This window comes from Emys orbicularis, chromosome 1, assembly GCF_028017835.1.
Source record: "Emys orbicularis isolate rEmyOrb1 chromosome 1, rEmyOrb1.hap1, whole genome shotgun sequence".
NCBI classification, from domain to species: Eukaryota; Metazoa; Chordata; order Testudines; family Emydidae; genus Emys; species Emys orbicularis.
In genome coordinates this window covers 18,092,253-18,114,610 of record NC_088683.1, presented here as the reverse complement: position 1 = coordinate 18,114,610, position 22,358 = coordinate 18,092,253, and the positions used below count along the sequence as shown (strand labels likewise).

The following is a 22,358-nucleotide window of genomic DNA, read 5'->3' as shown; positions in this document are numbered from 1 at the left end:
ATCAAATAAGTTTGAGAACCATGGAATTAATGTGTCAGTTGAGTTTCTCCTCCATTCCTCTGAGAAAGCCCTGTCTCCAGCACAAACAAACTTCACTCCGGTAGTTCATTCCATTGTGCCTACAGAGTCCTGGAGATCCTTTAGGTATCCCTGGCCCAGACCACTTAGGGCCTTGAAAATGAGGATCAAGACCTTAAACTCAATGGAGTAGTCTAAGGGCTTGTCTACACTACAAAATTAGGTCGGATTTATAGAAGCCGGTTTTATAGAAACCGGTTTTATGCAGCCGACTGTGTGTGTCCCCACATAAAATGCTCTAAGTGCATGAAGTCGGCGGACCGCGTCCACAGTACCGAGGCTAGCGTCGACTTCCGGCGCATTGCACTATGGGTGCCTATGGGTACCTATCCCACAGTTCCCGGAGTCTCCGGCGCCCATTGGAATTATGGGTTGAGATCGCAATGCCCGAATGATGCAAAGCAGTGCCGCGGGGGGTTCTGGGTACATTGCGTCACGCCCCTCCCCCGCCATCACAGCAACGGCAGACAATAGATTCGCGCCTTTTTACCTGGGTTACCTGTGCAGACAACATACCACGCCAAGCATGGAGCCCGCTCAGCTCAGCTCACCGTCACCATATGTCTTCCGGGTGCCGGCAAACGTGGGACTGCATTGCTAAACAGCAGCAGCAGCTTACTGCCTTTTGGCGGTAGACGGTGCAGCATGAGTAGTAGCCTTCATCGGTGCTCGGGATGCTGGTAGCTGTGGGGCTGGCAGCCATAGGGCTGCATTGCACCAGCCCCTTGCCTTTTGGCAGTAGATGGTTTATTACGACTGGTAACCGTCCTGTCAGTATTGTCTGCTGAGCATCCAGAAGAGGCCGAGGGCGATCTGGGTGCTCAGCAGATCTGAAAGAAGAGCTTTCCTCAGGTCTGAAAGCAAGTAAATTTACAGGTTGCCTGAAATGCTCATAGATGTCCTCGTTGGACAATGATGGTTACCAGTCGTAGTATACTATTTGCTGCCAAGTATTGTCTGCTAAGCACCCAGAAAAGGCCGAGGGCGATCTGGGTGCTGGCAGACATGTGGCTGGCACACGTGGGGCTACATTGCTACACAGCAGCAACCCCTTGCCTTTAACCGTCCTCGTTGGACAATGATGGTTACCAGTCGTAGTATACTATTTGCTGCCAAGTATTGGCTGCCAAGCACCCAGAAAATGCCGAGGGCTATCAGTCATGCTGCACTGTCGTCTTAAGATGTAAAAAATAGATTTGTTCTGTATTCATTTCCTTCCCCCCTCCCTCCGTCAAATCAACGGCCCGCTAAACCCAGGCTTAGGAGTTCAATCTCGGGGGGGGGGGGGCATTCTGTGTGACAGTTGTTTGTATTTCTCCCTGATGCACAGCCACCTTTCTTGATTTTAATTCCCTGTACCTGTACGCCATGTCGTCAGTCGCCCGCCCCTCCCTCCCTCCCCTGGTCTTTAGATACTAGTTTCGCGCCTTTTTTCAGACCAGACGCCATAGCTAGCACTGGGATCATGGAGCCCGCTCAGATCACCGCGGCAATTATGAGCACTATGAACACCACGCGCATTGTCCTGGAGTATATGCAGAGCCTGGACATGCCAAAGCAAAACCAGGAGGACCAGCTGAGGAGGAGGAGGCGATTGCAGCGCGGCGACGATAGTGATGAGGAAATTGACATGGACCTCTCACAAGGCACAGGCCCCAGCAATGTGGAAATCATGGTGTTACTGGGGCAGGTTCATGCCATGGAACGCCGATTCTAGGCCCGGGAAACAAGCACAGACTGGTGGGACCGCATCGTGTTGCAGGTCTGGGACGATTCCCAGTGGCTGCGAAACTTTCGCATGCGTAAGGGCACTTTCATGGAACTTTGTGACTTGCTTTCCCCTGCCCTGAAGCGCCAGAATACCAGGATGAGAGCAGCCCTCACAGTTGAGAAGCGAGTGGCGATAGCCCTGTGGAAGCTTGCAACGCCAGACAGCTACCGGTCAGTCGGGAATCAATTTGGAGTGGGCAAATCTACTGTGGGGGCTGCTGTGATCCAAGTTGCCAGGGCAATGAGAGGCCTGGTGATATCAAGGGTAGTGACTCTGGGAAACGTGCAGGACATAGTGGATGGCTTTGCTGCAATGGGATTCCTAAACTGTGGTGGGGCGATAGACGGAACCCATATCCCTATCTTGGCACCGGCGCACCAAGCCACCAAGTACATAAACCGCAAGGGGTACTTTTCAATGCTGCTGCAAGCCCTGGTGGATCACAAGGGACGTTTCACCGACATCAACGTGGGCTGGCCGGGAAGGGTACATGATGCTCGCGTCTTCAGGCACTCTCTTCTGTTTCGAAAGCTGGAGGAAGGGACTTTCTTCCCGGACCAGAAAATAACCATTGGGGATGTTGAAATGCCTATCGTGATCCTTGGGGACCCAGCCTACCCCTTAATGCCATGGCTCATGAAGCCATACACAGGCAGCCTGGACAGGAGTCAGGACCTGTTCAACTACAGGCTGAGCAAGTGCCGAATGGTGGTGGAATGTGCATTTGGGCGTTTAAAAGCGCGCTGGCGCAGCTTACTGACTCGCTGTGACCTCAGCGAAAAGAATATCCCCATTGTTATTGCTACTTGCTGTGCGCTCCACAATATCTGTGAGAGTAAGGGGGAGACATTTATGGCGGGGTGGGAGGTAGAGGCAAATCGCCTGGCCGCTGATTACGCGCAGCCAGACACCAGGTCGGTTAGAGCAGCACAGCAGGGCGCGGTGCGCATCAGAGAGGCTTTGAAAACTAGTTTTGTGACTGGGCAGGATTTGGTGTGAAACTTCTGTTTGTTTCTCCTTGATGAAATCGCAGCCCCCCCCCACGCACCCGGTTAACTCTACTACCCTGTAAACCAAGCACCCCAACCTCCCCTACCCTCCCCTCTTCAAGCACCACTTGCAGAGGCAATAAAGTCATTGTTACTTCACATTCATGCATTCTTTATTAATTGAGCACACAAATAGGGGGATAATTGCAAAGGTAGCCCGGGATGGGTGGGGGAGGAGGGAAGCAGCACACAACTAGGGGGATAATTGCAAAGGTAGCCCGGGATGGGTGGGGGAGGAGGGAAGGAAAAGGACACACTGCACTTTAAAACTTTAAAACTTATTGCTGTGGAAATCATCTAGGGTGGAGTGATTGGGTGGCCGGAGGCCCCCCCACCGTGTTCTTGGGCGTCTGGGTGAGGAGGCAATGGGACTTGGGGAGGAGGGCTGTTGGTTACAGAGGGGCTGTAGCGGCGGTCTCTGCTCCTGCTGTTGGTTACAGAGGGGCTGTAGCGGCGGTCTCTGCTCCTGCTGTTGGTTACAGAGGGGCTGTAGCGGCGGTCTCTGCTCCTGCTGTTGGTTACAGAGGGGCTGTAGCGGCGGTCTCTGCTCCTGCTGCCTTTCCTGCAGCTCAACCATACGCAGGAGCATATCACTTTGATGCTCCAGCAGCCGGAGCATCGACTCTTGCTTTATGAGTACAAGTTGACGCCACTTCTGCTCTTCAGCCCGCGTTTCAGCACGCAACTTCTCCTCTTGAGCACGCGACTTCTCCTCTTCAGCCCGCGATTCAGCATGCCACCTCTCCTCTCGCTCATATTGGGCTTTTTTAAAATCAGTCATTGACTGCCTCCACGCATTCTGCTGTGCTCTGTCAGCGTTGGAGGCAGTCTGTAGTTCAGTGAACATTTCGTCACGCGTCCTTCGCTTCCTTCTTCGAATATTCACTAGCCTCTGTGAAGGTGAAACATTTGCAGCTGGTGGAGGAGAAGGGAGAGTTGTTTAAAAAAGATACATTTTGGAGAACAATGGGTACACTCTTTCACGTTAGATTTTGCTGTTCACATCACACAGCACATGTGCTTTCGTTACAAGGTCGCATTTTTACTCTTATATTGAGGGCCTGCCGGTTTGGTGTGAGAGATCACTCACGCAGTGCCAGGCCACAGATTTCAGCTTGTAGGCAGCCATGGTAAGACACAGTCTTTTGACTTTTTTAACCTTGTTAACAAGTGGGGATGGTTTAAAACAGTACTGCTCTCATTAACCATACCAAGCACCCGTTGGGTTGGCCATTTAAAATGGGTTTGCAATGTAAAAGGAGGGGCTGTGGTTTCAGGTTTAACATGCAGCACAAACCCAACTAACTCCCCTCCCCCACACACCCAATTCTCTGGGATGGTCACTTCACCCCTCCCCCCCACCGCGTGGTTAACAGCGGGGAATATTTCTGTTCAGCAGAGCAGGAAGGGGCACCTCTGAATGTCCCCTTAATAAAATCGCCCCATTTCAACCAGGTGACCGTGAATGATATCACTCTCCTGAGGATAACAAAGAGCGATAAGGAATGGATGTTGTCTGCATGCCAGCAAACACCGGGACCATACGCTGCCATGCTTTGTTATGCAATGATTCCAGACTACGTGCTACTGGCCTGGCGTGGTAAAGTGTCCTACCATGGCGGACGGGATAAGGCAGCCCTCCCCAGAAACCTTTTGCAAAGGCTTTGGGAGTACATGAAGGAGAGCTTTCTGGAGATGTCCCTGGAGGATTTCCGCTCCATCCCCATACACGTTAACAGACTTTTCCAGTAGCTGTACTGGCCGCGATTGCCAGGGCAAATTAATCATTAATCATTAAACACGCTTGTTTTTAAACCATGTGTAATATTTACAAAGGTACACTCACCAGAGGTCCCCTGTGTGCCCACAGGGTCTTGGGTGAGTTCGGGGGTTACTGGTTCCAGGTCCAGGGTGACAAACATATCCTGGCTGTTGGGGAAACTGGTTTCTCCGCTTCCTTGCTGCTGTGAGCTATCTATGATGTTCTCTCCATCCTCATCTTCCTCGTCCGCCGAACCCGCTTCCCTGTCTCCAGAGAGGGACTGATAGCACACGCTTGGGCTACTGGTGGCTGCACCCCCTAGAATGGCATGCAGCTCCTCGTAGTAGCGGCATGTTTGCGGCTCAGCCCCGGACCTTCCGTTTGCATCTCTGGCTTTGTGGTAGGCTTGCCTTAGCTCCTTAATTTTCACGCGGCACTGCTGTGCGTCCCTGTTATGGCCTCTGTCCTTCATGGCCTTGGAGATCTTTTCTAATGTTTTGCCATTTCTTTTACTGTTTCGGAGTTCGGCCAGCACTGCTTCATCTCCCCAGATGGCGATCAGATCCCGTACCTCCCGTTCGGTCCAGGCTGGAGCTCTTTTGCAATCCTGGGACTGGGACTGGGACTCCATCACGGTTACCTGTGCTGATGAGCTCTGCGTGGTCACCTGTGCTCTCCACGCTGAGCAAACAGGAAATGAAATTCAAACGTTCGCGGGGCTTTTCCTGTCTACCTGGCCAGTGCATCTGAGATGAGAGTGCTGTCCAGAGCGGTCACAATGAAGCACTGTGGGATAGCTCCCGGAGGCCACTAATGTCGAATTCCGTCCTCACTACCCAATTCCGACCCCCATAAGGCCAATTTTATCGCTAATCCCCTCGTCGAGGTGGTGTAAAGAAACCGGTTTAAAGGGCCCTTTAAGTCGAAAGAAAGGGCTTCGTCGTGTAAACGTGTCCAGGCTTAAGTCGACTTAACGCAGCTAAAGTCGACCTAAACTCGTAGTGTAGACCAGGCCTGAAGGAAGCTCCAGCAGAGCGAATGGAAGTCAGGCCTAACATGCTCATGGCAACCCATGTCACTGAGAAGATGAGGTGCTCCATTTTGCACCAAGTGCAGTTTTCTCAGAGATGACACTTTTAAGGCCAGGTAAACTCAGGGGTGCCATTTAAGGGGGGCGGAGGGGGGACTCCTTCCCCCCCGAGTTTCATTCCACCATCTGGGAGTGACATCACTCGCTCCTTTCCATGTCGTTTGCTTCTCTCCCTCCTCCCCTCACCGGCCCATTCTTTGCTCAGCGAATAAGAATGCAGAGGTATATCTGGCAGAGCCAATGGCAGGGCTGGGAGCTTCTGCAGCACTTTTTCATTCCTGAAACAAACAGGCTCAGGAGTGGTAGGAGGAAGGAAGCAAGCTCTGTGCTTAGGTCCGAAGATGCTTACTGCAGATTTCATCATGATCTGCCCCTCACCTTCACATGTTGACTGATTAAAAAGGCAGGAGCAAGCTCTTTGTGACACTGATAGATATGAGGCTGCTCAGGCGGGGGAGGGGGCAGAGTCTCACACGCTTGAGTACCATCAATGAATTCCATTGCGGTGATGTTTACTCTCACCAATCCTTACAGCAACACACTAGAAATCTCCTTCCAACTTAACCCTTTGTATTTATCGTAACTATGTGTATAAACCCTTCAGTGAACATAAACCCAAGCCAATCTGAACAATTTGTAAGATTCGGCTGCCAAAATTTGTTATAGATCCATGCTGCTAACATCCAAACTTGTATATCTGATGTCTGGGTCAAGGCTCCAAAATTGATACCTCTAGGTTTGGAATTGATACCTCTAGGTCTGTGTTTCCCACAGACAGGGCTGCTGGAATGGAGGGGGGGGGCATGGGACCATGCCCCTCCCACTTTTAAAAGTAGGCAGGTTATGCCCTCCCACTTTTTACTGGCCATGAGAGCGAGCGACGAGGAGGGGGCGCAGAGGAGCAAGAGAGGTCAGGGTCTTGTGGGGAAGCGGCAGCGCAGGAGCGGGCCTCGGGGAAAGAGGCTGTGAGAGCATGGGGGCTGGGGAGAAGGGGTGGTGCAGGGGCTGGGCCTTGTGGGGAATGGGCGGAGCAAGGCCGGGGGCTTGGGGAGAAGGGACGGGTCTGGGCAGCGCTGGACTCAGCAACAATCTCTTCCCCTTCTGGTACTTGTGTATCCCTCCCACGGAGAGATGTTGTCCCTTCGTAAGTCTCTGCTGTGGGCCTGTGTCCAGTGCTGAATGGGTGAAAGTGTGTTTTAAATCTGCAGGTTGGGTTGAGGATTTTCTCTGTCTGTCTGTCTTGTCAGGTGGGTGGGAAGGACACACTGACCCCGTTGGCTTCACAGATGGTGTGTCTCCGTGGTTTATTTATTTTTTTACTAATCATAATACCTAGCATCTTTTTGGTGCTTTTCATCTGTAGATCTCAAAGCTCTTTATAAAGCAAGGTTAGGGTTGTTAGTGCTCAGACCTGCTGACTCCCAGCCAGTGTCCTAGCCACTGGACGGCACTGCCTCCCTTATGGGAAAGTCCTGGACTCAAAACCTTTCTAGAGAATGTTTAAACCAGGACTTCTATTGGGTTTTGGAGTAATTTTTACTGAACTCTATTCAGTATCTATAGAATCCTATAAGTTTCATGCTGATTAAATTCTACAGGACTTTTCTGTACAGAGAATAGGGCCCTTGGGGCAAGAATTGTGTCTTCCTATAAATCTGTACCATGCTGAGCGTGACATGGGTGCCCAAGAAATACCTACTCTCCTCTACCATACCCCGGGACTGGCACCTTTCCCACAAACTATCTCCACCCAGTTTGCTCCTTCAGACAAGTTGTTTTGGGGAAGGTTATTTGTCTCTGTGCACTTCCTATACCCTCTGCACTCAATTTTGCTTTCTAGAACTGCCAAATGCTCCGGTCTCCAGCCATTATCATTATTTTGTAGGGTTCCAAACCATCAGAGGCACTTCGCCGAAGTCCTAGGAAGATGTGGTCCCTGCTCCAAAGAGCTTCCAACCTCAATGTAATTATAATACACACTGCCTGGGGGTAACAAGCAGCAGGGAGGGAATGGTGGAGGGAAAGATGGTATAATAATACGAGTCTCCACTGACAAGAGGTACACATCTCGGCGGCAGTGGGATCTTTTTAAATAAGTAAAACAGATCATGTTTAAACTAGTGAAAAGTTGTGTCTCACTTAGGGGCGCATTTACAAGTGCTCAGCACTCACAACTGGGGCCAGGTTTTCAAAAGCATTCAGCACCCACTGTGATGAACGGTCTTGAAAATCTGGCCACCTATGCTGGTGCCTAAATAGGAGCTGAGCTCTTCTGAAAATCTAGCCCTTATTGTGGGTTTGACAGAAACGAGCTGCTGGGCGTTGCACTGGTCACAGCAATCATCAGTACATAAGGGATCGGTGACAACCTGGCAGCTTTCTTCCCTAGTGGGGAAGAGCCAGGATGGATACGCAAGAACCAGGATAGAGTCAGGCTGGGGTCGGAGAGCTGAGAGCAGTTGTAGTACCGGGCTGGAATCAGGAGGAAAGAGTCAGGGTCAGAGTCGGGCGGGTCAGAGACTGGAGATCAAAAAGCAAGGTGAGGTCTGGAGTCACAGCAGGCCAGAAGTCTGTGTGGTTGTCTAGACAACAGTTCCTGAGGCACCCTCCAGGGTTAAATCGTGTGCATGGCCAATCAGAGGACTGCAGGATGTGCATGGCCAATCTGGACCCTTTGGGCGGCACTTCCTGCGGTGCCTAAGCTCCACCGTGCTCCTTGGATATGGCTTTGCATACAATATGACAATGTCAGCTGGCCCCAGCTCAGTAGACCTGGGCTCTAGTTACATGGATTACTACAGGGTTTGGTTGGTGACATTCTTAATTTTTAATGATTTTGGCAACCTTAACCCTAAACTAACAAAGCTTTTCTTAGAGGTATTACAAAGCAAGTGGGTAAGTGGAGCAAAGAGTAGGATAGAAATGGGCAAGCTCCTAATTAAACTCCCAGCAAAGACAATGGCTACAGCTATACTGTGTTACTGATTTTTTTTCAACAGATCTCCCCAGTTGTTTCCAAGAAGAGGGTTCCACTTAAAAACGAACGGCATGATGTGGCGCTTAGCGATTTCACTGGTGAGTGGGAGAGCATCAGATTCTAGGGTTATAAAACTGTTTTCAGATGTCTTAAAATGTAATCTATCAGTTATCTGTCTTGCTTTATTTGCCTTGATTTATACTCTCGATCACACTTCCTACTTCAACACCAACTGTTCCTGTGAAATGCCCTACAAAGTTCCAGTAAGTGACATTTGACTTTGTTATTCAGCTTGAAGATTAATTCTGGCTAACCGCATAGATGGTATATCAATCTGTTTCTGATTTAGATATAAAAAAACAGCTTCATGATTAGAATTCTTTATTCTGACTCAGAGCTTGCTGAGACATTTTCTGATTTGTTTAGAAATCTGTGTTAATATTAGTAACACCGATTACAAAATGAGTTTCAGTGTTCAGCTAGAAGTAGCTTGCGGTTACAGAGAAGGAAAGAATCATGTGAGAGAATCATTTAAGGTCAGATTTCCAAAAGTATTTATGCTCCTAAAGACGCAATACAAGCCTAGTGGGATTTTCTAAAGCTCCAAGAATCCCCTAACTCAATGGCAGTTAGGCACGTAACCTGCTTAGGTGCTTTTGAAAATCCCATTAAGGGCCTACCTGCATGTTTAGACTCCTTTGACAATCTGGCCCTTAGAACACAATCTTGCAAACATGCAAGTGCATAGCACTGAACTCACTGGCCCATCATCCTTCCAAGATCTTCCCAAGGATCTTCTCCCTACCGTGCACAAGGCAGGCTCAGCCATTTCCGTGGCATCATCCCTCTTTTATCCGAACCTCACGGAAGATTCTCCACTGGGCCTAGTATCAAGTTACGGAGATTTAGTAACATTAACTGCTGACATTCTGTCTATACTTTCATGAACTCCATTCTCTTCCTTTAACTGCTGAGAACATTCGGTTCAGATCACTTCTTGCCTACACGAGTTCCCTGCAGATTTTTTATTCCCCTCACAGGTGCAGCCTGGAGAACGATCTTCTAACCCTAGAAGAGAGGTGCTTTTATGAGGAAAATGGTTACATTATGGTTAAGAGTCTGAGGAAGACATTGATCGCTTCAGGTACACTGTGATAAGCTGCAGCAATACAATCAGATTCTTTCAGACCACAACTAATTTGGACTGTCCTGGATTGTCACAAGACAGAAGCATCTCAGTAATCAAGGACTTATTGCTTCAATTAAATAACAGAAAGAAAGTGGGCCAGGTCCTCAGCTCTGCCAAGGGTGAACTGTATAAAGCAGCTGAGACACCCAAATGGCCCAGGTTATCGGCCCCCTGCTTTTCTCCTCTGCTCTGCGAGTAAGGGAAGAAAACTGTCTCTGGGCCACCCATCTGCTCATCTAATCCTGGGCCAGCCAAGGCCTTAGCTGCTCTAAGTTACGCACTGGCTGAGGATAGGGCAGAGTGCTGTGAGTGCCACACATCTTTCACATCCTCTTGTCCCTGGTATGCTACCTTGCCTTGCCAGGTCCATCAATGGCTATTAGCCAAGATGGTCAGGGATGCAATCCCATGCTCTGGGTGTCCCTAGCCTCTGACTGCCAGGAGCTTGGAGAGGACAACAGAGGATGAATCACTTGATAATTGTCTTGTTCTGTTCATTCCCTCTGAAGCACTTGGCACTGGCCACTGTTGAAAGACTGGATACTGGACCATTGGTCTGACCAGTATGGCCCTTCTTATGCTCTTATGTTCAACACGTCTACCTAAAGTTACTGGCTGTACCACAATTGAGGAGTCCCCTGTGTCAGGGAACATCCTCTGCTACCCGGTTAGGGCAGCTTTCCACCTGTTTCTGGCAACACAAAACTGCCAAGGCAGAGAATCTGGGGTAATATGTTTTAAAATAGTGAGGTGGCAATGCCTGAAAACTAAAATGGTTTTAATGTGTTTTCTTCTTCTCCTCCACCCTCCAGAACTGAGTTTATAAAGGTCTGCAACAAAGGTGCAAGAGAGACTGATGTTATCTAGCGATTGGGACGCCGCTAAATCAAACAACATTCTAGATGAAAAATCGGTTATTAAAATTCAGAATTTCCAGGAAAATTTAAAATGCTCTTCAGATACTGTTCCCTGCCTCAGGTCAAAAAACCCAACATTCTGGTGGGGTTTGGTTTTACAAATAACTTTTGGCATATATGTTAAAAATGACTAGTTACTAGGAAGTTTTTATTTTCAGAAAAAGGAATCCATATATGTGAGTTCTCAGAGTAACTAACTGGATTTTACTGCAGTTCATGCCAAGACATTGTACAGTTTACAAAGTGCATGCGAATGTGTACTACTATTTAACACTCATCTTTCCTAAACTTCTGTGTACCAGGAGTTCCTAAAAGAGAGATGATGCCTTGTGGCTGAAAGGCCCCGTCTTGAGGATATGTATTTCCAGTCATATTAGCTCAACTGAGTTATCTGAACACCATTGAAAAGCCTTGCTAAGAATGAGATGCAGGTTAACTGGGGCTGATTGAAAAAATATGTCAAAGCTTCATTTCAAAGGAAAATTACTTTTTTGGAGAAAACACAACTTTTTCTCTAAGGGTACGTCTATACTTACTTCCTGGTCCGGATGTAAGCGATAGATCTTCTGGGATCGATTTATCGCGTCTTGTCTAGACGCGATAAATCGATCCCGGATCGATCCCGGAAGTGCTCGCCATCGACGCCGGTACTCCAGCTCGGCGAGAGGAGTATGCGGCATCGACGGGGGAGCCTGCCTGCAGCGTCTGGACCCGCGGTAAGTTCGGACTAAGGTACTTTGAATTCAGCTACGTTATTAACGTAGCTGAATTTGCGTACCTTAGTCCGAAGTGTGGACCAGGCCTTTGTGTCTGTTTTCCTCAAAAAAACCTGACTTTTTGTGGGAAACCTGAAAATTGATTTGGTTGGCAATGGTTGGCAGGAAAAAAATAAATTTTTGTCCAACTGCTGAAAACCAAAAAGCTTCTGGATGACAAATTTCTGGAGTTTGGGCTTTCAGTTTTTCAGTGAAAAGCCAACATTTTCCACTGACCCCCTTCCCCCGATATTCTAACCATCTCTAATGCTAATATATTTGAAGCCCTGTTCTAGCCTAGGCTCCTCTCAGGCTTGATCTGGGCCAGTTATCGTAGTTTCAAATATAAGAACATAAGAACGACCCTACTGGGTCAGACCAAAGGTCCATCTAGCCCAGTATCCTGTCTTCCAACAGTGGCCAATGCCAGGTGCCCCAGAGGGAATGAACAGAACAGGTAATCATCAAGTGATCCATCCCCTGTCGCTCATTCCAAGCTTCTGGCAAACAGAGGCTAGGGACACCATTCCTGTCCATCCTGGCTAATAGCCGCTGATGGACCTATCCTCCATGAATTTATCTAGTTCTTTTTTTGAGCCCTATTATGTTAGCCTGCATCTTAACAGAACATAAGGTGATGGAAAAGCCACTTGATTGAAATAACACATTTGAAGAACATTCCCTTTTCTTCAAGGCATACCCTACAGATGTTCTGCACTCTCAGCAAGTCATTTCACACTGCTAAAGAGAACGGATGTGAAATGTATAGGGAAATGCAGAACGGATAAACGAGTGCTGTATGCTGCACTGTTGTGGTAGCATTATTTACTTATTTCATCCTTCAATGCCATATCAACTGGATTGTAACTGGACACCTGATGTTCATTATTGGTCTAGCTGAAGTGTGGGATTTTTAATACTGCAAGTAAGTAATAAGCAAGTACAAGTAAATAGCCTGCAGCGAATACTTCTGTACACAACATTAGTAAAGGAGAGCTCAAACTGGTGGGAAAATGGCGCTGAAAGCTCCATCCATCCTACTATGTTGCAGTGGGTAGGGAAGGAAGAGTGGAGGGCTCTGATTTGAGCATGACCCTCCCAACAGCACCCTTTGCAGCTAGATCTGTTGTGCTGGGAAAAGCTGTGGGAGTGAGAGATCGTACACATGTGCCCGCACATCTTCTGGGGCCAGGCGCAGAAAAAGGAGGGAAATCATTGTCATTCCAAAGTCAGTGGCTGCTGCAGTTGGATCCCCCAGTGACATTACTAGTGAAGGGTTAGAAACTGCACAAGTATATCCTGGGATCGAGTACATTATCTGAGTCACAGCTGAAGGAACAATTGAAGGAACTGCACAGTACCTGTGGGACTAAACCTGATCTAACTGGATGGTAAATTGCTAAAAAAAATTTAGTTCTGGTAAATACTAGGAGAGTTGAGATCCCAAGAATGGCTGGTATTGTAGGATGCAATTTTTAAAGGAGCATAAGGGATTTAGGCACCTGACTCCCAATTAAATTAAATGTGATTTGGGCCTGTAAATCCCGTATGCCCATTTGAAAATCCCAGCCAGGGTTTTCTTGCTTCGTTCTGCTCTGTGACAGTCCTGAGCAAATTTTACACCCAGTTTATAAACAGCCTTCTAGACAAGAACTCACATGACCTTAATTCTAGCAAGCTACATGGTAACACTAATATTAGCCATGTCTTACCTGACCATGGAAAGAATCTCAGGGAGAAATACGAGCGACATGTCATGCTGAGTTTGCTGGCTACTCCTTCAACGCAGAAGGGAAGCAACTTTGAATGAAAGCACTATTATAGGTTAGTTAATAAGCTTATTTATGAAGCAGCCTATTTCTGAGGTGGTCGGGGCACTGAATAACAATTAATAAACACAATAAAAATACCAATGTAGTACTGTAAAAACCCACCCTCCAATACAAGCCAATAAAGACAAACCCAGGGAGTACTTCAAGGGAAATGTGATTGCCTGCAGAGTGGTGGAATCCCTAAAACGCAGCTAGTGTCTGAGCATGGACAGCTGTTGGGGATTAGGCTCAAGGAAGAGACCTTGAATGTATTGTTATTTCTGTATTTGTTTATTTGTACTGCCATAGGAACCTAAGGGTTCCAATCATACCCCAGAGTTCCACTGCACCGGGCGCTGTACAGATACACAACCGAAAAACAGCTCCTTCCCAGGGAGCTCGAATTAATCTAGCCCGAGTCTACACCGTAAAGGATTTTAAAAAGCAGCAGGGTCTGCTTACACATCAGTCTGCCACTTCATTCACTTTCTCCTTGAGGTCTGCATTTCTTTACCCCTTTCTCTGTAATCAGGCTGGACTTGTGTTGCTAGTTGCAATATGGATGATGTTGCTTTAGTAGACCATCTATACTTTATAGGCAAAGGCTCCAACCCTGCAAACGCTTATTCCCATGCTTAATTTTACTCTCACAAGTAATTCCACTGAAGTCAATGGCACTCCTCGTGTGTTTAAGTTTAAGCATGTGTAAGTATAAGTCTTGGGGGCAAATTTAGAAAATTGCCAACAAATGTGTAACATCTTCTAGTGCTGACATCACTCTAACCTGATATAAGATGCTTAAATATTATAGTTAAAATCTCTAAGCCATTTTCAAAGCAGTCGATACTATAAGAGATAGTCCATTTTCACTGGATTCAATGGATGTTACAACACTGACTTCCAGATTTTTAAAACATTTTTTCTCATAGATCCTAAAATATGTTGAGTGCTTCCCAGGGCCAAACATCATGGCACTGCATGCAATGCTGATAAATAAACCTCTAGATTCTGGTAAGGAGATGTTTCAGGAGGGGAAAAGCCTTTTAGTTCTGTATAAAAGGTCACTATCAAGTTAAAAGTAAATGGCCTTATTTTCTAAGTTTATTAATTCAATCACCAATTGGTGATAGCATGCACTGGTTAAATGTGCAATTTTGCACACAGCAGTGAGAAAATCAGGCAAATGTCCTTATGTAAAGTGTGATATTATTAATGTGCTAGTTTGTTAAAAGTGAAATAAATTTGAGAATCTAATTTACTTTTTATTCTATGTATTTGCGTTTTATATTACATACGGCTCGGGCAATGAAAACAGGCTGGTGAAGTTCTACTTTTTGGCTATCAGGTAATGGCACAATGTTAGGCTTGCAAATAGGACAGGAAACTCTTTACATCTAAATCACAAACTGTTTTCAGGGGGAATTGTTTTTAAAAATGAAATATTTATAATGACATTAGGCCAAGCTGGGAGAAAGTGAAAAAAAGTTTTCTGCAAATTTGGTAAATTCTGAATAGAACTAGTAGCTTCACAGCTTGTGCAGTGTTTACAATCATTTTTTTTTTTTTTCATGTGAATGTTTTTTTGTTTTTTTTGCAAGGATGTTTTGGGAAAACTGAAGCCTCATGATTACTTGATCAAGATTGGATGTCTTTCTAAAAATTATGCTGTAGCTCAGGGTTAGGCAACCTATGGCAGGCATGCCAATACATTTTCTATAACAGCCCCAGGCAAGGAGAAGCCAGCATATCGTAACAAAATAGCACATCCCTGTTTCATAAAGCTTCAGAGCAGGGGAAATTACAATAAAGCTCAATTATATAAGATATGGGCTTGGCGCAGGAATTACTGTGTGAAATTCTATGGCCTGTGTTATGCAAAAGGACAAACTAGATTATCATAATGGTCTACTCGGGCCTTGAAATCTCTGAAACTTGTGTAAATATTAGAGCTGGTCAAAAGTTCATGATGTGAACGGTAAGGCCTGGTCTACATTAGGAGGTTATGTCGAATTTAGCAGCGTTAAATCGAATTAACCCTGCACCCGTCCACACAATGAAGCTATTTAGTTCGAAATAGAGGTCTCCTAAATTCGATTTCTGTACTCCTCCCCAACGAGGGGAGTAGCGCTAAATTCGACATGGCCATGTCAAATTAGGGTAGGTGTGGATGGAATTCGACGCTAATAGCTCCGGGAGCTATCCCACAGTGCACCACTCTGTTGACGCTCTGGACAGCAGTCCGAGCTCGGATGCTCTGACCAGCCACACAGGAAAAGCCCCGGGAAAATTTGAATTCCTTTTCCTGTCTGGGCAGTTTGAATCTCATTTCCTGTTTGGACATCGTGGCGAGCTCAGCAGCACTGGCAATGATGCAGAGCTCTCCAGCAGAGGTGACCATGCAATCTCAGAATAGAAAGAGTGCCCCAGCATGGACTGATCTGGAAGTCTTGGATCTGATCGCTGTGTGGGGCGATGAGTCCGTGCTTTCGGAGCTGCGATCGAAAAGGCGGAATGCAAAGATCTACAAGAAGATCTCAAAAGCCATGACAGAGAGGGGATACAGCCGGGATGCAAAGCAGTGCCGTGTGAAAATCAAGGAGCTGAGACAAGGGTACCAGAAGACCAAAGAGGCAAATGGACGCTCCGGATCCCAGCCCCAGACATCCCGTTTCTACGAGGCACTGCATTCCATCCTAGGTGCGGCCGCCACCACTACCCCACCACTGACCGTGGACTCAGAGCATGGGATATTGTCGAGGGCCGCTTCCTCGGAGATGTTAGCGGACGGGGAAGATGAGGAAGGAGATGAGGAGGACGAGGCAGTTGACAGCGCTTACAACGCTGATTTCCCCGACAGCCAGGATCTCTTCATCACCCTCACAGAGATCCCCTACCAACCGTCCCCAGCCGTTAACCCGGACCCTGAATCAGGGGAAGGATCAGTCGGTAAGTGTTGTAAACATGTAAACATTTATTTTGAACAGAACAGGAACATTAACAATGGGTTTTTCATGATTGGTTTGCCCTAGGCACTTAACTTTTAAGTCCTTGGCAGTGCAACTACTGCAAAAGAAGCTAACAATGTCCGGTTTATCATGATTAGTTTGCCCTAGGCGCTCTACTTTTCAGTCCTTGCCAGTGCAGCTACTGGAAAATAAGGTCTATATGTCCGGGGATAGAGCTGAAATCCTCATGGGACATCTCCACGAAGCTCTCCTGGAGGTAATTGGAAAGCCTTTGCATGAGGTTCCTGGGGAGAGCGGCCTTATTGTGTCCTCCGTGGTAGGAAACTTTTCCGCGCCAGGCTACCATCAAGTACTCTGGGATCATTGCCTTGCAGAGCATGGCGGCATACGGCCCTGGTTTTTGCAGGCTTTCACGCAGCATGCGGTCTTTCTCTGTCTCAGAAATCCTCAGCAGAGTGATGTCGCTCATGGTGACCTGCTTTGAATTAGGTAGGGGAATGTTACTCTTGGGACTGCTTGTCTGTTCCTTTACAGAACTGTAACCGGCGGTTTACAGCCACGCGGTGGAGGCGGGAGAGGGGCAGCATACAGGGATATTTCCCGGGGACAGCCGCGAGGGGGTGGGACAGGGGCTGAGTTCATGCTTGCCGGATTGCCGGCAGCAGGAACTGGCCAACGCTAGGGGCATTGCTTTGAACGGGAAAGGAGGGCACTGCTATAATTTAAGTTTTAAGCAGCCAAAAGTCTACGGCTTACCATGTCAGCCTGCTACCCGAATTCCGCTGTCCTGCCCCGCTTGTCTGATCTCCACTGCAAGACCCCAGGCACTGAATGCGAAGGCCGAAAATTCGACCTTGTCCTGAGTGCGCATGTGATAGGTGCTGTGCATGGTCTTGTTCACAGAGAAAGACTATGTTCTTTGTTCACAAAAAAATATCATTTTGAGGAATTCACTCCCTTTTTCCCATCCCACAGCTGCGACGGTCTCCCGACCTACCCTGGCATCACCCTCCCAGAGGCTGGCGCAGATTAGGCGGAGAAAGAAAAGGACACGGGACGACATGTTCTCAGAACTTATGGGTTGCTCCCAAGCCGAGGCGGCCCAGCAGACCCAGTGGAGGGAGAACATGTCGCAATACCATCGATCAAACATTGAACGGGAGGAGAGGTGGCGTCAGGAAGACCAGCAGGCGACTCAAACGCTGCTTGGACTAATGAGGGAGCAAACGGACACGCTCCGGCGCCTTGTGGATGTTCTGCAGGACCGGAGGCAGGAGGACAGAGCCCCGCTGCAGTCTCTGTCTAACTGCCCTCCCCCGCCACAAAGTCCCATTCCCCCCTCACCCAAAGTCCCAAGAAGGAGGGGCGGCAGGGGCCGTGAAAACTGTCACTCCACCCCTGCAGACTGCTCGAGTACCAGAAGGCTCTCATTCCCCAAAATTTGATAAGTCCTTTCCTTCCCGCCTCACCCAAGCCCCCGTCCCAGTTTCATCCCCTAACTATGTAGTTGCTAATAAAAAATACGTTTCTGTTAATTACTGTTTCCATCATGTTCTTTTAGAGGAGAGTGTGTTTGAAGGGTGGAAGGGGGTTGGTAATTGGAGAGCACAGTCACCTTTACCAGGGTACAGACACGGGGGCAGGTTCAGCAGCAGGTCACACACACATTGCAGTCACTAGGCACCCTGGTCAGTCTGGGAGGTGGTTTTCATGTTCTGGCAGGGGGGGGGGGTATGTGACTTTGTGGCAGGGGAGGGCGGTTAGAGATCTTATGCAGCGGTTCTTTACCTTGGATCACAGAGCCACGCAGCAGGGGATCTGTAACCGTCCTCCCCCGCCACAAAGTCACATAGCCCCCATACACAGAGTCCCGAAAAGGAGGGGTGGCAGGCTCCGTTGAAACAACCAGTCCACCACTGCGGACAGCTCTAGGAGCAGGAGCCTGTCATTCCTCGAGTTTAGAAGCGTCCTTTCCATCACTACGCCCGCTCGCCACCACAGTCTGCATCCCAGTTTCAACTGTTTACCGCGAAACCCGTAATAAAGAAAACGGGGTTCATTAACAAAGTTCCATTTATTTTATTTTTAAAGGTGTGTTGGAAGCGGGGGGGGGGGGGGGGGTGTGAACGGGGTATGTAGCTGGAGAGGATAGTCAACATTAACCGGGTAAAGAAACGGGGGCAGGTTCAGCTTCTCTGTAAACAAACTTAATAGTCACAGGTTACCCTGCTCACTGAGGAACCTAGCTTTCAAAGCCTCCCGGATGCACAGCGCGTCCCGCTGGGCTCTTCTAATCGCACGGCTGTCTGGCTGGGCGTAATCAGCAGCCAGGCTATTTGCCTCAACCTCCCACCCCGCCATAAAGGTCTCCCCCTTGCTCTCACAGAGATTGTGGAGCACACAGCAAGCTGCAATAACAACGGGGATATTGGTTTCGCTGAGATTGGAGCGAGTCAGTAAGCTTCTCCATCTCCCCTTGAGACGTCCAAAAGCACACTCCACCACCATTCTGCACTTGCTCAGACAGTAGTTGAAGAGTTCTTTTTCAGTGTCCAGGGCGCTTATATAGGGCTTCATGAGCCAGGGCATTAGCGGGTAGGCTGGGTCCCCGAGGATCACTATAGGCATCTCCACATCCCCAACAGTTATTTTGTGGTCCGGGAAGTAAATACCTTCCTGCAGCCGTCTAAACAGACCAGAGTTCCTGAAAACACGAGCGTCATGAACCTTGCCCGGCCATCCGACGTTGATGTTGGTAAAACGTCCCCTATGGTCCACCAGTGCTTGCAGCACCATTGAAAAGTAGCCCTTTTGGTTAATGTACTGGCTAGCCTGGTGCTCCGGTCCCAGGATAGGAATGTGAGTTCCATCTATAGCCCCACCGCAGTTTGGGAATCCCATCGCGGCGAAGCCATCTATGATGACCTGCACGTTTCCCAGGGTCACTACCTTTGAGAGCAGTAGCTCAACGATTACGTTGGCTACTTGCATCACAACAACCCCCACGGTAGATTTGCCCACGCCAAAGTGGTTCGCGACTGACCGGTAGCTGTCTGGCGTTGCAAGCTTCCAGAGGGCTATGGCCACTCGCTTCTGGACAGTCAGGGCTGCTCGCATCCGGGTGTCCTTGCGCTTCAGGGCAGGGGACAGCAACTCACAAAGTTCCAGGAAAGTTCCCTTCCGCATCCGAAAGTTTCGCAGCCACTGTGATTCATCCCAGACCTGCAGCACTATGCGGTCCCACCAGTCCGTGCTTGTTTCCCGGGCCCAGAATCACCATTCCACAACATCAACATGACCCATTGCCACCATGATGTTCACGGCGTGGGGTCCCGTGCTTTGTGACAGGTCTGTGCCCCTCTCAGACTTCATGTCCTCACCGCGCTGCCGTAGCCTCCTCGCCCAATTTCTCAGCATCTGCCTCTGGAAAAGGTGTACGATAAGGTGCAAGGTGTTGACAATGGCCATAACTGCAGCGATGGTCGCAGCAGGCTCCATGCTCGCAGTGCTGTGGCGTCCGCGCTGTCACTGACCAGAAAAGTGCGCGAACTGATTTCCCGCCGGCGCTTTCAGGGAGGGAGGGTGGGAGTGACGGTTGGATGACGACAGTTACCCAAAACCACCCTCGACACATTTTTTTCCCCAGCAGGCATTGGGGGCTCGACCCAGAATTCCAATGGGCAGCGGGGACTGCGGGAACTGTGGGATAGCTGCCCACAGTGCACCGCTTCCAATGTCGACGCTTGCCCCGTTAGTGTGGACTCACAAAGTCGAATTACTGTCCTTAGTGTGGATACACACCTTCGACTTTGTAATATCGATTCCACATATTCGATTTAAGTAAAATCGAACTACTCTCGTAGTGTAGACATACCCTAAGAAACTTTCATATAGCGCTAAGACTGACCTGCTTTTTATTCTAAGAGGTCTCGCCATCCCCTGCCTCAGGATTTACAGTACTTCCCCATCAGCCGGCAGAATGCTTGGTGTGTGCCTGGACTGCCATGGAGCACATAGATGGCAGCAATGGCTGTTTGAGCGCGTTGCCAGGAACACAGAAGGGTTCCCTGAAAGAGCACCAGTACCCTGAATAGCAGGTCAAATTGCAAGTGGGAATAGAAACGGCATGTGAAATTAAATGAGGTCTTGTTTTTTGGAGGTTGGTTTTCTTTTTATTCATAACAAAGTTGGAGATAAGTTGTGCAAATCCTTCACTGTTGTTAGCCAAAACCTTAAGAACATAAAAACATAAGAACAGCCCTAGTGGGTCAGACCAAAGGTCCATCTAGCCCAGTATCCTGTCCTCCGACAATGGACAATGCCAGGTGCTCCAGAGGGAATGAACAGAACAGGCAGTCATCATGTGATCCATCCTCTGTCACCCAACCTTTCCTGTCCAGGGAAGAAAGTTCTTATGCTTTCCTCAGAAGGATCTGGTTCTGGTCACTGTCAGAGGCAGGATACTGGACTAGATGAACCTTGGATCTGATCCAGTCTGGCTGTCCCTAAATTGTTTTATTTTGAGAATATTTTTGTATCCAGTGTGTCTAAAGAATCTAAGTCTCAGCCCCAGGGAGTTAGAGAAAGTTTTTACTCTGGTTCACAAAGACCAACTGTAAGTCATTCATTTATTTATTTATACTTATACGAAAAACCAAGGAGTGTTGCCCATCCAAAGCTCTCCTTGCTATATAGGGGTCAACAGATTATTTTGGATCAGTGGACAGAAGCTTGTTCTAGTGCCCAAAGTCCCTCATGGAAAATGCTCAGCCAGCAGCCCCCGCTTCTTTCTAATGAACGGAACTCTAGTTTGAGTGCCTCTGCCAATCGCAACTCTCACAGCAAGGCCTAAGAGATGCTTTAATAGCAGTGTGCAATGAGCTCACTCAATGTTTCCTCCTGCCTTGAGATGATGGTTTGGAGATTTTGATCCAATGTGGTTTAAGAATATTTTCATACGGAATCTTACTTTCATTCTTGAGCTTTCAATACCTTGTGGACAAAGTGTCTTTCACATAACGTCATCATCCTCCCTGGATGTGTAGGGGGAAGGATAGCACAGTGGTTTGAGCATTGGCCTACTAAACCCAGGGTTGTGAGCTCAATCCTTGAGGGGGCCATTTAGGGATCTGGGGCAAAAATCTGTCTGGGGATTGGTCCTGCTTTGAGCCAGGGGGTTGGACTAGATGAGGTCCCTTCCAACCCTCATATTCCATGATTCTGTTCAAAGCACCACATGCAATACGTAGGATCTACCACTCAGCTGCAAGCCTCAGACATAGCAGGTTAGTAAACATCAACTCCAGTGTCAATCAAACAAGACCTGAAATAGAATAGTGCAGAGTTTTCCAAAGCTGAGATGCGGCAGCAGTTTTATGGATGCTAGTTCTCCCATGAAGTAAATTCAGTTTCTGTTTGTTTCTAGGGTGGTGTTCAGAAGGTGTACTATGGAATCTCTGAATAGGATAAAAGCCTTCTCAGGGTTCGCCTCATTATGGAGAAGGGAAACACAGTATTCTTCCATCCCCTGCTGATTCATGGCTCTGGAATGAACAGGACTCCAGGGTTCCGGAAAGTAGGAAACTTTTTCAAGTTACAGAGTCTGATGTTCCAACAAAATGAATAAGAGTAAAATGCTCTGGTATTTTATGGATGTTTAATAATCTCTCTAAAATATTATCATAGATTTCAGATCCAAGTTTAGATTTTGTTGACTTCTGATCTAATTCTGCTGCAGTTTCCCCCCTGTCTATCCAGATTAGTTAGTGTTTGAAAATTTATTTAGTTCTGCAGCAAAATTCTTAAGTGGTGCACTAAAATACTTACTTAATTACAGAATTTGTGAGCCAGTTTTCCTCTCACTTACACCAATGGAAAACAAGGGTAACTCCCTTAAAGTCAGTGTGTAAGACGGACCTGAAGTGAGAGTAGAATAATGCCACAAATGTCTAATTCTCTCTTTAATGCACTGAGGAATGGTTTGCTACATTTAG

The 22,358-nt window shown here is 47.9% G+C and overlaps 1 pseudogene; it reads left to right on the top strand.

Moving 5' to 3' along the window:
* The first annotated feature begins 10,772 nt into the window (after positions 1 to 10,772).
* On the top strand, positions 10,773 to 21,991 carry LOC135895393 (phytanoyl-CoA dioxygenase, peroxisomal-like; annotated as a pseudogene).
* The last annotated feature ends 367 nt before the right edge of the window (positions 21,992 to 22,358 follow it).